This window comes from Triturus cristatus, chromosome 11 (assembly GCF_964204655.1).
Source record: "Triturus cristatus chromosome 11, aTriCri1.1, whole genome shotgun sequence".
NCBI classification, from domain to species: domain Eukaryota; kingdom Metazoa; phylum Chordata; class Amphibia; order Caudata; family Salamandridae; genus Triturus; species Triturus cristatus.
The window spans coordinates 1,001,403,135-1,001,418,451 of record NC_140594.1 but is presented as its reverse complement, the minus strand read 5'-3'; the positions used below and the strand labels follow the sequence as shown (position 1 = coordinate 1,001,418,451).

Here is a 15,317-nt window from a genome sequence, read left to right as displayed (position 1 = left end):
CTAACCATAACGGCAAGCAGGGTTACTGAGCCAATCCACCTTACCCGAAAAACGATATGACCGTCTCAGACGGACCTCTAAACGAGACCAGCTCAGCTGATTTTAAGATAGGCGGCATTCTAGTGCCGACTTAAGTGGGCGGATGGAACAAATGCACAACAGGCTCCCCAGCCAATCAGCTCGTAGGAATTCTTCATTGTGAAGTAGGAGAGGCTGGGGGAGGTGAGCATGTGTTCTCCCAAGGTCCAATCCTAGGTTGCTTTACACATTTGCAGTACCGCCGAATCCCAGACGACTCACAGAATATGTTTGGCCGTGGCATTGGTTGTTAGGCGACCCGGAAGTGCTAGCCTAGAATGACAACAAATGCCATCCGTTAAAAAGCTCAGCTACGGACGACGAACATTAGGCTGAATTCACAGGAGGTCCGTGTAAGTAGCGGACAGTTGGCCTTTGTACTGCTCGTCTATTCCTAACATTGTTTCTGCCTGTGAAGAAATTGTAGTAGGTGCGAAGGCCACTGTCTCCGTGTTCCTGCGTCTTTTTACAATCAATACCGGCAGCGTCCAAGGCAGCTGACCCAATTTCCCCTTCGATATGTTGCCCATTTATATAAAGTCATACCAAGCATTTCACCCGTCTTCAAACATATTCTCCCATGTTGCCATTATTTTTTCCAAACAGTACACCAACTGGTATGTTAAAGGAGAAAAGCATATGAGCTGTAGCTGTTCTACTCTACATTTTCCCCAAGTTTCTGGCTGTCTATCCCTCACTCTCAGATTCCTACATTTCCTCGTGTCTACTAGAGGCACTCCATATGATGTTATGTACGTCCCTGCAGAGTTGCAAAAGCAGCTGGAATTTGGAGACCCTACAGGTTGAATCCTACCTGTCCTGTAATCTCCTGGTACATACCAAGTTTCCTTGGTCCAAGGGTGGTGGTCTGCTCCAGTCCAGGTTCTTTCTCTGAATTCTGGGACCTACAGTCTTTTTTTCCGTTTTAAAACGGGACTACAAATCCCAGAACACAAAGAAAGAAAAAAAAATCTGGAAAGGAGCCGCACGTCACAGATGGCCCCGGGCCCCTTACCAGGCAATAAGGTAATTGACTGGTTGTAGAAGTGCTGTGTAAGCTACAGCTACATGCTTTTTCACCAACGCCTACCAGAATAGCTCCTGAGCAATCCGTGGTGCCATTTGTAGAATGAAGCCTTATTCTTTCCGTCAGCCTCACGTCTTTGTAAAGGATTTCTGTGCTCTGAAGTTAAATCTGCCGCCGGACGTTCTCTCACTCGCCCTCTCTTACTATACAAAACACAATAAAGCATCGTCTTAATTTACCGAGAAGTACAAGTCTTAAATTGGCATATTTTTGGGGGGATATTGGCTTCCTATCAGCATCCCAAATGCAGCCTTCGTGTAGTACTGACTTGAGTAAGTCAATGGAAGGTCTCTGTTGTGATTAAACCTGGAGGCATTTCCTTTGAGGTAATGCATGTTTGAATGGAGACGTGCCATGGCTCTCTTAAATGAGCTATATATTCGAGCAGCTAATAACATCACTCGAACGTGATTAAATGGGAAACTCATGCCTTTCACGAAAGCCTTGTGTGTTCCTCAAGGCATAAGGTTTCTTCCTTTTGCACAGGGGCATATAATGACCTTACATTGTATTGCGACCCAGGTACATTTTGAAAACACCAGAGATTAGGAATGATGGAGCTTGCTGAAAGCCCTTGCTTTCAGAATATTATATCGTTTATCCTCCCATTCCCCGTTGCTCCAAAAATCAGCTCAAAATTTGGACCTCTTATGCCAAACTCTTTCGTAAGTCTTTTTTACCCATCGCCGAGGCGGAGTCCATCAGATATTGGTAACATTTGCCACCAGTTAGCCTTCCTTGTCATGTGCATTTTAAAAAAAAATGACACATTTCAAGTATGTCAATCATTTTCATTAATTACAGTAAACGTGGTTCTTTTTCGAGCTGTCACAGCAGTCTCAATATTAGGTAGGGCACACAATTGATAGATCAACAATGGTTGTATTTCGTTCTATAACTTTTTGCTCTGCTATAACATTACAACAGGAAGCAGACACTCAAATCACCCTTGCCCCCTTCCATGATGGTTTATGTTAATTCTCAGAGGGGATGTATCCTAGCAGTCTGACTATACAGTGCCACGACTAAATTGCATTTGTTTGGCCCTTGTTTGGTGGTATACCTCCCAGGATAATTATCAGTGGTTACTATTAATACAAGCATTTCTCCTATTTTGATGTTCTCTTTTACTATATTAACTAATCTACTTTGTTGAGTTTGACATTCTTGTTCCCCTTGCGACATTCAACTCTCCACAACAAATTTGAAGTCCTCCTCAGTTCCTTTTTTCTGATTTTTCTGCCCCTGTTTTATTTTTGGCCTTTTTTTTTTTTTTTAAGATCATCTGATTTCTTGGTTTCTTTCCTATATCAAAAGTAGCACTGCGGTAAAAGGTGACAAAGCATAGCCGTCAACATTTTAACAATATTTTGCCAATTTTATCACTCACCTTTTTTTTTGTACTAATGCCCTCTCCACATATGACACATTTTCTTGTAGAATTCTGAGTTCCTGTGCTCTTTCCTATACTCTTATATCCCGCCCGATTTTGTCTGCTTACATGTGTTTATCTCATACTTAAATGCCAAGTTATAGAGGAGGCTTTGGGATTCGCTTAGTTTCGTGTCTTTGTTTCCTCATGAGACCCTTTAACCAGTTTGCCTTGAAGTAGCAAGATAATGATTCACAGGTGACTCAAGTGAATAATTCATTGTGGCAGTTAGTTCACAGAAGACATCTATTGATTCATTTTTAGTAAACGTAGAAACATGGCTGTGGCAGTATGACCAGCATCTGATCAACATGGCTGCTGAGCTGAGCAGGTTTACAAGGTACAGAAAGCTTTCCTCCTTGAAAACAATACAGAGGTGGACCATCAGACACTCTTTGAGAGTATGGAGACCCTCAACGAGACATGTCAGCTACTTGAGTGTTGTGCATGCGCATTCAGCTAAATACTTGTTACCCCTTGAGCCATGCTGTGACTTCACCTCACCGCATGAGAATATGCTGGGTGCCGACCCGGCTAGACTGTCAGAGCATGCTCATGACCAAAGCCCTTCTTAGCGAATGTAGCTAATTTTTGAAGCAGTCCTGTTGCTTGAGCCTCAATCGACCTATGCCTCTGCAGACCACAACTGAGAACAGACTCTTACCGCAAGCTTGACTATTGGCTCTGACCACGCAGCTTGAATTTTCTGATAAGGCACTTATATTAGCGACTCTGTTATTCTTTTTGTATCTAACAAAACCAGAAGATCACGTGGTGTCAGCTCAAATAGATTTACGGCACAAATCTGCTTTAACTGCAAAGCACATAAGTTAGAGGCATGTAAAAAAACACAAGCAGGTGGCTTATATCTGACATCTCAATTGTGTAGAAATTGTTTAAGACAAGTAAGATGCACAAAAGATACAAACACATAAGATGCAATTGTGAATAGGTTTTCTTTAAGTGTCCCTTCTAAACCTTTACAGTCTTACTCAGCTAAAACATTGAGAATACTATAACCCAGTCTGCTGTAGCTCTGTTGTGACCCATCAAGATACATCAATCCGTCTCTCTGACCTGGGATCTTGCTCTACCTCATATTTGCACTCACTCTAAGACACCGCATCAAAAATAATACAGCAGTACACACTAGCTCTTAGAAGCTACCAGTCAAGCAAACTTAATGTGAATAGTTTTTTTTTTATTACCTATTAATGCACCCTGGGCAGTGCCACTTATCGGTGAGAACTTTAACCATATAAATCAACGGATGGTTGATACACAATTTCATTATTAGCTGGTGCTTAGTTGTTGACTCTGTGTATGATGTGTTTTTGGACAACCAATAAACACAATATATCTTATCTAAAGTAAGCCCTTGCTGAATTTCACAATTTGTCTACTTTTTCAGAAATAATTAACTTTCCAGTTTCACATGTGAATTTCACACCTCTTTCCACCATAATCTGAAAGCTAGAAAACTGCCAAAATGTGATAACATTTTTTTACAAGTCTGCTTGTTTTTGAAAGTGAGAAATATGGTGATCTTAGCAGGGCAAACTTTTTATTGATACCATTTTTAGGACAAAAAAAATACTTTTTTCCCCAGTCTCTCTTTAAAAACCAAAACAATTACTCCATTGTAACTATCTTCTTGGTTCTCTCCAGGGGAGTCAACAAACCTTGAGTACCTTTTAGAATCCGCAACATGTGGGGAAAAAAGCACGTACATTTGCTCTTGATACTTTTTCTGGTAAAGAGTTATGAAGGCCTACGCCCAAACTGCCCTAACAATACAGAAAGCGCAAAGCAATGGTGATGGGGGTAAAGCTTCAGAGGTTAGATACATAACTTAAAAAATTACCTTAGCCCTGAATAAATGATATTGTCTTTTATGTGGCATTGTGGACCTTAACATCCGCTAATGTCATGGGACTAATTGAGCTCATGGAATGTAGGATCAAATTCAATTTCTCTATCTACGAAAAACCAAAATATCTTTTTATTATATTATTATAGCCTAAAGGTGTTTCTCACTCCCAATGGACCCTTTCATTTGGGCAGGAACTTAGTTCCAAAACATTTTTGTGAGCATTCATCGGGCATCAACATGAATATAATTTTAAGATTAGGTGCCGGTAGATGTTTTCCTTATAACGCCAACATGGTTCATTTATCTTAAACAGACAAACTTACAACTTGCTGCTGCTCTAGCTTAGCTGTAAAGAGTATGCAAACAATAGTTAATTTCTTCCGCTTGTATAATTACGATAATTCTCCTCTCTTTGCTTATAGGATTAAGTTTACCTCAAATAAAAACTGCCTTTCACAGTAATCCACTTGATCTTCTAAAATACAGAGTGAGGCATATAGGAGTAATACATGGCCCCTTTCTACTTGTTGAACTGATTGGAAACACCTACACTAATTTTTCTGCTATCTCCTTTTATAGATTTCCAGTTTCGGGTTACATACATGGTCATACCAAAAAGGTAGCCACCTGCCCATTAACTGTACTTTTTGCTGGTCTTGTCAGGGTTCCATATTAGCCTCTTTTCCTGGTTTCCTTTTTGCCATTTCCAAACCCAAATTCAAGTCAGAATGGTACTTGATAGTTAACCACCCACTAACCATCAAAGTGCCTTCATATTCTAGGTGCTAAGATTGCATAGCACAGTTAATGCAAACATATCTTGTCTCTGGGCTTTTCAAAGGTTTTCACACATAGCCCAATACATTTAGTAATAGAATGTCTATACTCTACTGATATGTAATTAAAAATCTTTTTAGAGCTTATATTAGAATATATTTATTCCACTCTTTTAGTACTTTACATTAGTTTGACAGAGTTCAACAACGAGAATCTGTAAGGAGCAGAACTGTGTGGACTTTTTCACACGGCTTCAAACTCTCAGTCACAGCTCCTTTTTTCTGAAGAACAATCAGGTATTACTCTCTTGTCCTTCATCGACTGCCTTCCTGCGTGCCTTAGAGTGCTCCTTGTAGGAGCCATGTTTTACTTTGCTCTCCTCTTCTTTCTAAACATTTCCTTCACCCACTGCTTCCCAACAATAACACAGTGTTGTTTCCCCATACCCTCCTCACCGTTTATTTCTTTGACACTATGCCTCAATTCACCATTTCCCTCTATCGTAGTTTACTCTCCAATTTATTTAGCATGCTCCCTATTCCCCTTTTATTGTGTTGAAGTTTGCATGTGCTCCTGTCTTTTACCCATCCCCTACTGCCATTCCAATTCTTCTCTACTCAGTGCAGTGCTCCATTTCATCTTTGGTCTCTCATTCCCATCTGTTTCCCCAATAAGACAACCATATCCTCCAGTTATTCCTCACTCCACCCCACCAAGACAAAGCAGCCTAAACGGGAAGGTTGAGATATCAACAGAGAAGTTGTGGACGTGTTACAATATGTAGAAGTTAGACATCACTATTGCCAACACGTAGATGCTAGTATGCTCAGAGCAAGGAGGTAAACATGTCCACCGAAAGCAGCGGTGCTAAGTCACTTTAAAGATGACAATGAGGAGGTGGAGCCGATAACAGGAAAGCTGTTGCTGCAGACATGCACATGTGACAATGCCTATTTAAAAACGTTTCTAAGAGTTTCTATATAAGAGCCTCAATGGATAGAGGAGGTGGTGTGCATTCAAGAGATGGTGCATTTAATATCTTTGGGGTAGGTGATCGTTTTATTCTTCATTCAGCTCCTCCATGTGGATATTGGACTACCGTTAATCCCAAGGTAGATGAAGGTCCATCTTTTATTTATACATTAAGAACATCCACTAATATATGGAGCACATTTTGCTTAGTCAATTTCCTGGTGTTACTTGCGGAAGTACAAATTATCTTTCTTGAAGTAAGTTCTTTACGCTGTTAGATGACAAAGGTTTTTTTTTGTGGTTGATATCCATGGCGGGCATGGGCTAAATAATTTAACATTTGACAGTAGTAGCAAATATGATGTGAGCATTTAATTAAGGGGCATTAATCCAAATTTGAGGCTTGCGTTTTAAAAAATAGTTTGAAATAATTTTATTCCAGTATTATATGTAAATGCTTCATATCCTTAATATACCATTATTTTATATCTATTTTATAATGACAATTAGGGACATAGCGGATAAGAAATTGTAGAGACTGATTACTGTGGGTAATGACAGTTCTATTTATTGTGACCCTGATGAAAGTGGAATAGAACAGTACAACCACTGTAGCGTGGCATCAACCTGTGTATAATTACCAATGGTGTTCCAGTGTACAAAATATAGATAAATAAGGACTGTTGAATAATATAAATGTACTCAATATAAGTGAACCAGGCTAGATGAGTGCATGATTGAATCTGTGTGGTAGTTAGAACTTCCAATAATCTGTATGCATTTCAGTCCTCTGAACATTGTGAATGTCTTTTATAACAAAATATTTTTTTCTTATGAAAATGTGATGTTATTTTTTTATATGTGGTGTGTTTATTGTATTAACATGAAACCTATAGGTTCAAGGCTCAAAACACTTTATTCGGATAACATTCTATCCATAAAAGCACAAAGCAACAAGCAGGGTAAACATATACAAATAGAGAGTCATAATAAAACCATTAGCAGCATACAATATACAATAAGTTCGTAAAAGTTCATTAATAATTAATGTAAAAGCTCAGGAATTAGACATCATTTGCCGTGCACGAACTGCAATTTTCAAAAAAGTGCCTGTGCGGAAGACCAGCTCTTCATCGTTCAGGGTGAGTAGCCTCAGATGGGCGTTTTTTAAGCTGATGAGCATATGCTTTTTAAAATACGGAGTTAAGAGCCACTTAATGTACTTTAAATAGTATTTGTAAAAAATGTAAAATGGATTGGCCGCTCTGACCATCACACGGACAGGGTAAGCGATCAAGGTCGGAGTGATGGCCAAGAGAAAAACATAACACAAATGTTATAGTGCCTGCCCTTAGACGAAACAAGAGGCTCCTCTCCCAATGGCTCATAGGCAGGATAATGTAATTAGTCAGCGGGTTTACAGAATTTTCAATGGACATGTAGCTAAGGACAAGGGATTTTTTAGATTCCTTTTCAATCCTTTCTGCTCTGTATAGTGAATAGAGCGCACTCCTAAGCTCATTTTTTTTGTAGTCATTGCTGTGCTTGGGTCTGAAAAAGTTCTCCCCTTCTTGACGCTGCATAGGCTCTGATACACCCCTGACAGCCATGGTATATCCTTCCCTTTCGCACATTCTGTACAACCACTGATAATCTCTCTTGTTAGGGAAGCAGCCAGGTTTTTCCAAACCGATAACCAAAAAAGGGCAGGGCGGGCCCTAATAAAATCTTCAATGACATTTGTGTTAAGTTCCCTATGGCAAGTATATTGGGGTGTAGAGATTGGGTGGGACGCCTAATAACTTCCTACAAAATCTGTTGGATGCAGGTACTCTTGGCAAAGCCCCAAATCTCGGCGTCATACGTGGTTGTTGGCACGCATTGGGACTTAAAAAAAATGTTAATAGCTAAAATGGCTCCTGTTCTCTTTGGGCGTGGAAGACTAAGGATCGAGTTGGAGGCCTTTGAGAACTTGCTCCTGGAGTGAGACATATGCTCTGTCCAGGAGTCTTTCGCAGCATAGACCACCCCGAGATAAGGAAAAGTGCTAGTGCTCATCAGGTTCTGGTTACCCACAGATATGGAACTAAGTTGACGTTTCTTTGGACCACACGACATTATGAAAGACTTTTTAAAGTTAGTGCGTAGGTCCAGACTGTCCATATGGTCGACAAAACCCTGCACTAGGGTGCGTAAGAAATTCGGAGTGCGGCCCATAAGGACCGCATCATCCCCATAGAGTAGTACGGGGAGTGGTTTTCCATTGATTTTTGGGACGTCTTGGGTTAATGTTTTTAGTGTTTTATTCAGACCATTAATGTAGATAATAAAAAGGAGGGGGGCCAGAACGCATCCCTGTCTGACCCCCCCCTGCCTACATCATTGGTTTTGGTGACCTCACCACCATTATCAATCCTCACCCGGGCTTTAAGGTCTTTGTGAAGGTGTGCCAAAAAATACACCAGGGGCTCATCCAATCCATAGGTCAGAAGGATAGACCAAAGCTTTGACCTATTAACAAGGTCAAAAGCAAAGGTCAGATCCATAAAGGCCAAGTAGATTGGAGAGTCCCGCGCAATGGTGTATTTGCCCATAATTAGATTAAGATTGAGGCATTGTTCGTTGGTGCCCACCCTACTTCGAAAGCCCAGTTGACATGGATCTTTTCGAAGCAAGGGAGATTAACTAATTTACCCAGAATCACACATTGGTAAGCCAACGCAGTGACTCGAACAACACCAGCTTCCGCACATCATCATCATGCGTGATTAATCAATTGCACGCGATCATCATGCGTGATTAATCAATTATTCTCCCCATGGGCCCCTGTTTACTAAAAACGGGGTGCTAAGGAACATTCACATGCGCTATAAGAAGGGACCACCCCGTTAAATCTGTTTCATGTTCTATCTATTTGCTGTTTTTTAGGTCTCGTCTGAGCCAGCGCATGCGCTGCTCTGGCGAGACATTTAGTGAGTGGGCATTCAAAAGTCCGACCACCGCTTTTGGGGTGGCATAGAGCGTTTGGTTACGCGCACAAGAGCGCGTGCCTCGCTCCGCCTCTCTTTCTTGCTTGCTTCACGCTTTAACGCTCCTCCCCCACCATAGAGCACGTCTCGCGGCCGCGCGTCTTTTTGCTTGTTTGATTTTCAAGTTAATGTTGTTTTTGATATCTGCAATGTATGTTCCAGCGCAATGCTTTCTTGAGAAGGTCCTGAAGCCCCCGTACTTAATAGCATTCCCAGAGTACCTTTCCTGTTGGTCTGGCACAAAAATATACGTTACCTCACAAGTGAAATAACAGTTTGTAATTGTTTAAAGCACCAGGTAAAATGATTGGTGTGCACGACAAGCTGAGAGCTGTCTATATACGTTATCTCACGCCACATCTGTTTTCAATTATCGTGCCCAGACACGGGCGCAATAATTGAAAACAGATCGCTCGCTGTGGTGCACACGCACCACTCGCGGGCTTGTTGCATATCCACCCCCTCTGATCTCCTACTGCCCATGCGGTCCTTGCTTTCTTCACTCCGCCGCTTTCATCTCTTCTCTCGTTAATCTGTTGCCCACGCACCCTTTTCACCTGTCCTTCCCCTCTACATCCACCTCCTACCTCTTCCTGCCTTTCTCCCTGTCACGCTGTCCAGTCTCCTATCCTTTTCCATTTCAGACCCCCCCCCACACCATGGCCCGTGTCGTCTTTTTGCTTATTTGATTTTCAAGTTAATGTTGTTTTTGATATCCTCAATGTATGTTCCAGCGCGATGCTTTCTTGGGAAGGTCCTGAAGCCCCCGTACTTAATAGCATTGCCAGAGTGCCTTTCCAGTTGGTCTGGCACATAAAATATACGTTACCTCACAAGTGAAATAACAGATTGTTATTGTTTAAAGCACCAGGTAAAATGATTGGTGTGCACGACTAGCTGAGAGCTGTCTATACTTGAGTCACTGGTATTGTTAGAGATGTATATGTCAGCCATCAGTAAATGCCCAAGGCTTTACCAGGAGATTTAAGTACAATATTTGTCAATATCCGTGAGTCCTCAAAATGGTGTCTTTGTCACTGTCTGAAACCTCTCTAAGTAACACATTGCACCAGGTTAGAATCAAACAAATGTCCTTTCCTGTCCCATGCTCTATGTAAATTGTAATTACCCATATCTTTCCAGGGGTATCCAGTCTGCAGCACACTCTGCCGCTTGCCTGTTAGTTTTGTACAGCCTGTTTCAGTGTGTGCAGGAAACATGTATGCATTTGTAAAACACACTCTCCGACCATGTGTTTTTTATTGATTTCTCTGGATGTTGTAGGCACTTTCAGTAGAGATGCCTGGTCTCCAAAGATACCCGGTAGCAAGCGATGCTGCTGGAAAGACACACAATGGGGGCACAATCTGCTGTATGTCACAAGCAGGAACCGCTTCCTGTGTGTCAATTAATAGAAACGATCACATCACTTCTGTTGGTTTCAGTCAGGGACATTTCTCCAGCCCCTTCCCCTTGTGATGGTGGTGCCATATCTAACACTTTGAGGAGCAGTATGACACCCCTTTGGAACGGTGCCCATGGAGGCTGGCTAGCATTGGCTCCGGGCGTCTTGACCACATACAGTAACTCCATTGTGTCATTGTCTTTTGAGACAAACATTCACAAGTGATCTCTCACAACTTCTCGATTTTTGAGGAAGAGCTGTGCAAGAACCAGACTGATCTATGAATTTCTCACACCTGAGATGAGGAAACATTCTGGCGACCTCCCCTCTCACTACAACTCTTGTCTTCACAACCATTTAATACAAGCATTGGCATAGCCAATAGGTCTTGCTTTTGGGACCTTATAAGTGTTTAGCCATGCAACACTTGATGTTGTTTAATCAAGGATGTTGTGCTGGATAACTAAACACTTATTATGTCCTAAAGGCATAGAGTGCTTGCATGCAAGGACACCACGCTTCTGAGGTTCAAGGTAACACTGCAGTGCCTGATTATTAGACACAAACATTAACCTCTCAATAATTCTACAATTCGATGTCCTTACACAACAAACACTCTGCAGTGATCAAATTATCATAGTTCCCACAATGTTTTGTCTGAGAAAAGCTTACCTTAAATAATACCCAAATGCCTTCACACTGCCACAACTGAAGCCAAAGGTTTGAGCTGGTGAATGCAACATGTTCGACGTTTTTGCCGCTTGTTTACAGTGATTTGTTTGTATGTTATGAGATCATTAATTGAAGAGTTATATAATTTTGGAAATAAGAAGCAGCTGGCTGCACGAGAGCGAGGGCAGGGTAGGGAGGAGGGTTGGTTTTGTTTTTAGTTTTTTGTTTTAGTGTTATTATATGGACAGCCGCCTGACTCATATCACCAATGATGCTCAGTTGTAACTATTATTGTTGTCATCCGGCGATCTTTTTTTTTTTTTTTTTTTTTTTATAACCGTTTATTACAAGACTCAAAAAATATACAAATCTGGGCCTACAACCTTCCGGCCGGCCGCTAGCAATAAAAGGAGCATACGATATACCTTTATAAAACACATGGTGCTGCGGCCGAGCATGCACAGGAGGTAACATCGTTGCGAGCCACACTATCCAGACCCCACTATACGGTTCCATTTTAAACTTAAAGAACAACAAATACAAACAAACCCACAAGGCAATCCTCAATCGGAAATAGCAACACGTGCTCCCCTAAAGGGGGGATCCTAGCCATCCATAGGAATCTCAAGAGGGGGGGGAGAGATCAGAACTAGGGCTGGGTACACCTAATGCCCAGGTACCGGGGGGATGAGTTGGCTAAGGGGACGGGGCCGGCGACGGATCGGGCAATAACGGTGGAGCACAGATTCCCCCGCGGTAGGCGTTCCAGGGGCCCCATACTTTCACCCATGTCGCAGGCTTACCTCTCGCCACATACACCACCTTTTCCCGAAACATGCACCAATCCATATGTTCCTTCCAGGCCGAGACAGTCGGGGGCCTCTGGAATCCCCACAGTTGGGCAATATCACGCTTGGCAACCATATACCCCAGAGTCACCCACCACGTCTGCGGCACCGAGTAATCGGTAGGCTCCCACACATTCAACAGGCATCTCCTCGCTTCGGGCAACAGCGCCACATGCGTGACCACTCGCAGCACCTCATGCACACCATGCCAGAACCCCTCCACCTCCGGGCACTCCCACAAGATATGCAGAAAAGTCCCCAGCGCACCACACCCACGCTTACACAAACCGTCCTCAGCATAGCCCATACGCAGGAGCTTTTGCCCCGTCATGTAGACCCTGTGGAGTATCTTGAGCTGGACGAAACGAAGGCGAGCCGGTATGGCCACCTCTTTCGGGGAGGCCACCGCGGAGATCCAGTCCTCGTCGTCCAGCTCCAGCCCATCGGCTACCCAAGCCTCACGAAGGGCAGTCAACAAGTCTGAGCGGTCGTTGATCAGTTTTTTGTAGATCAGTGAGATCGTGCTGTCAGGGACGTGTCCATCCAGCACTCTATCCTCCAGGGGGGAACACTCCGGGATGGAGGCAACGTCCGGAAAGACGGAGCCCAGCGCATGCCGGACCTGCAAATACCGAAAGTACTCGCTGCCCTGCAACTGAAATTCCGTCTGCAGCATCTCGAACATTTTAAATCCTCCCCTCGTCCAGAGATCCCCCACTTTGCTAATGCCTATTAAATCCCACTTCTCAAAGCCCTTCGAGGTCCACAAGGAGCCCAACCGCTCAGATGCGTATAGTGGTGACGCCCGGGTCAAACGGTCCTTCCACCCCATTGCAGCATTGGCCGCGTGCCACACTCGCACCATGACACGCGTGGGGCCCGTTAGGCGAGCGTCGGGCGCGCTAGAGTAGAGCGCTCGATTATGGTCACCACCTGGAAGTAGCATCCTATCCATTTCAAACGCCGGGTTTAAGGCGAGCCCATATAGGCCCTGATTAATCGCAGCTAGCTGGGAGGCCCAATAATACCGTTTAATATCCGGGAGGGCAATCCCCCCGTCATACCAGGGGAGCGTCAGCTTAGCCAGGGCAATACGTGGCCTCCCGTCCCAGAACAGGCGGCGCTGCAAACTCTCCACTTCGCGGAAGTAGCGCGCTGGGACGAGGTCCATAGTGTTCTGCAACGCGTATAGGAAACGCGGCAGCGACATCATTTTAAACAATGCCGCCCGGCCGAGCGGCGAAAGCGGCAAACGCCGCCAGCGCGCGACATCCTCTTTCAGACGCTGGAGGGGAGGAAGCAAGTTCCGATCATACCGAGCCTCCGGGTCCAGAGTAATGAAGACACCCAGGTACCTAAATCCCTGCGGGGCGACCTGGATCGGACAGCCCCGCGGGAGGATAGGAGCCTCCCCAGAGAGAACATACACACACGATTTAGCCCAGTTGATGACCAGACCGGAGTTACGACCGAATGAATGCAAAACATCAACCAGTACTATGAGTGATTTACGTGGGGAAGCTAGGTACAAGAGGATGTCATCAGCGTATAGGGATACGCGGTCTTCATACTCAGGGGTCCAGCGGAGACCACGGATGGAAGGCTCCCACCGCAGCCACTCCGCCAGGGGCTCCAAGGCAAGTGCAAAGAGGAGCGGCGATAAGGGGCAGCCCTGCCGTGTGCCCCGGCCCAGCTCGAACGGAGCCGACACTCTTCCGTTCACCACCACCTGCGCCAATGGGCCCGAATACAGCAATTTGACCCAACTGATGAACCCTGGGCCAAATCCAAACTTCGCAAGCATCGCCCAGATATATGGCCACTCAAGCGTGTCAAACGCCATGGTGGCGTCTAAGGACGCCAAAATGGCCGGCTCCCGTATGAACGGGGCACGTGCGAGCACACCGTGCAAACGCCGCAGATTAAGGGCTGTGTTGCGATGGGGAATAAAGCCAGATTGGTCCTGATGAACCAAATCGCCCACCACGCCGACCAGCCGATTGGCCAGTACCTTGGCGAGAATCTTGGGCTCCGCATTCAGTAGCGAAATGGGCCGATAGGATGTAACCCGGTCCCGAGGTCTCCCTTCCTTGTGGATGACCACGATTGTAGCCAGACGCTGGTCCGGCGGGAGGGAGCCCACCGAGTGTGCCGCCAGGAACATAGCCCGGAGGTGGGGTGCCAGCGTATCCGGTCGCAACTTGTACAACTCGATAGGGAGACCATTCGGACCCATGGCCTTGCCGGAAGCGACCGAGCGTATGGCGAGGGCGATCTCGTCGGAGGTGGGAGCGGCGTCCAACGACACCCTGTCCTCCCCGGGGAGGGACGGCAGCGCGATATCACTGAGCAGGGCACGGGAATCCTCTTCCGAGCAGGGAGACACCGGGGAATACACCCCATGGAAATAATCCGCGAAGCAGGAGACAATTTCTTCTGGCTCAGTTACACACACACCAACCGTTTTCTCAATCAGCGGGACCACACGATTCGCTCTCTCTTTTTTGTCCAACCACGCTATAAGTTTACCAGCCTTATCACCCACATCATACAGTCGCCCCTGTTGCTCTCTACTGAGGCCCCTGGCCGCCTCCGTGACGAGGGCCCTGTAGGCCGCTTGCTTGAGTTGGAGGACATGTAATGCAGCATCCGTCACCCCACCTTCTAAATTCCCCTCCAACTCGGCTATTTCAGCCTCCATCCGGGTCACCTCCTCCCGCTCGCGCCTCCGGGCGTGGGAAATAAGGGATAGGGCCTCCCCCCGGAGTACTGTCTTGAAGGCCTCCCATAGCGGTACGGCCGAAGGCACAGACCCCACATTCTCATCAAAATATCGCTGAAGGGATTTAATCAATTCAGCGCGAATGGTGGGGTCGCGCAGGTACCAAGGATTGATTGGGACCACCCTACCCTCACCCCTCGGAAAGACATCAAAGTGCAGTAGGAGCGGGGAGTGGTCCGAAATACCCCGTGGCAAATGGCGCACCTCTCCAACCCTCCCAACATAGGCCGCCGGGACAAGGACATAGTCTAGTCGTGAGAGACTACCATGGCCTCCCGAGTGGAAAGTGTACTGCAGCTGCGTGGGGTGTTTTAAACGCCAGCAGTCCACTAATCCAAATGTATCCAAGAGGCCGGGTAGCC

The 15,317-nt window shown here is 45.1% G+C and overlaps 1 protein-coding gene across 4 annotated transcripts in view; it reads left to right on the top strand.

Annotated features, from left to right (window-relative positions):
- The first annotated feature begins 307 nt into the window (after window positions 1-307).
- Window positions 308-15,317, top strand: part of MYNN (myoneurin) — a 149,122-nt gene continuing 134,112 nt past the window's right edge. For 2 of the 4 annotated variants that reach the window (XR_014970814.1, XM_085635145.1), the window contains exon 1: window positions 313-431. The gene's annotated coding sequence lies outside the window, so the exon portion shown is untranslated. Of the gene's footprint in view, window positions 432-1,055; window positions 1,105-15,317 lie in introns of those variants that run through there. The other 2 variants (XM_085635146.1, XM_085635147.1) reach the window with 2 other exon arrangements.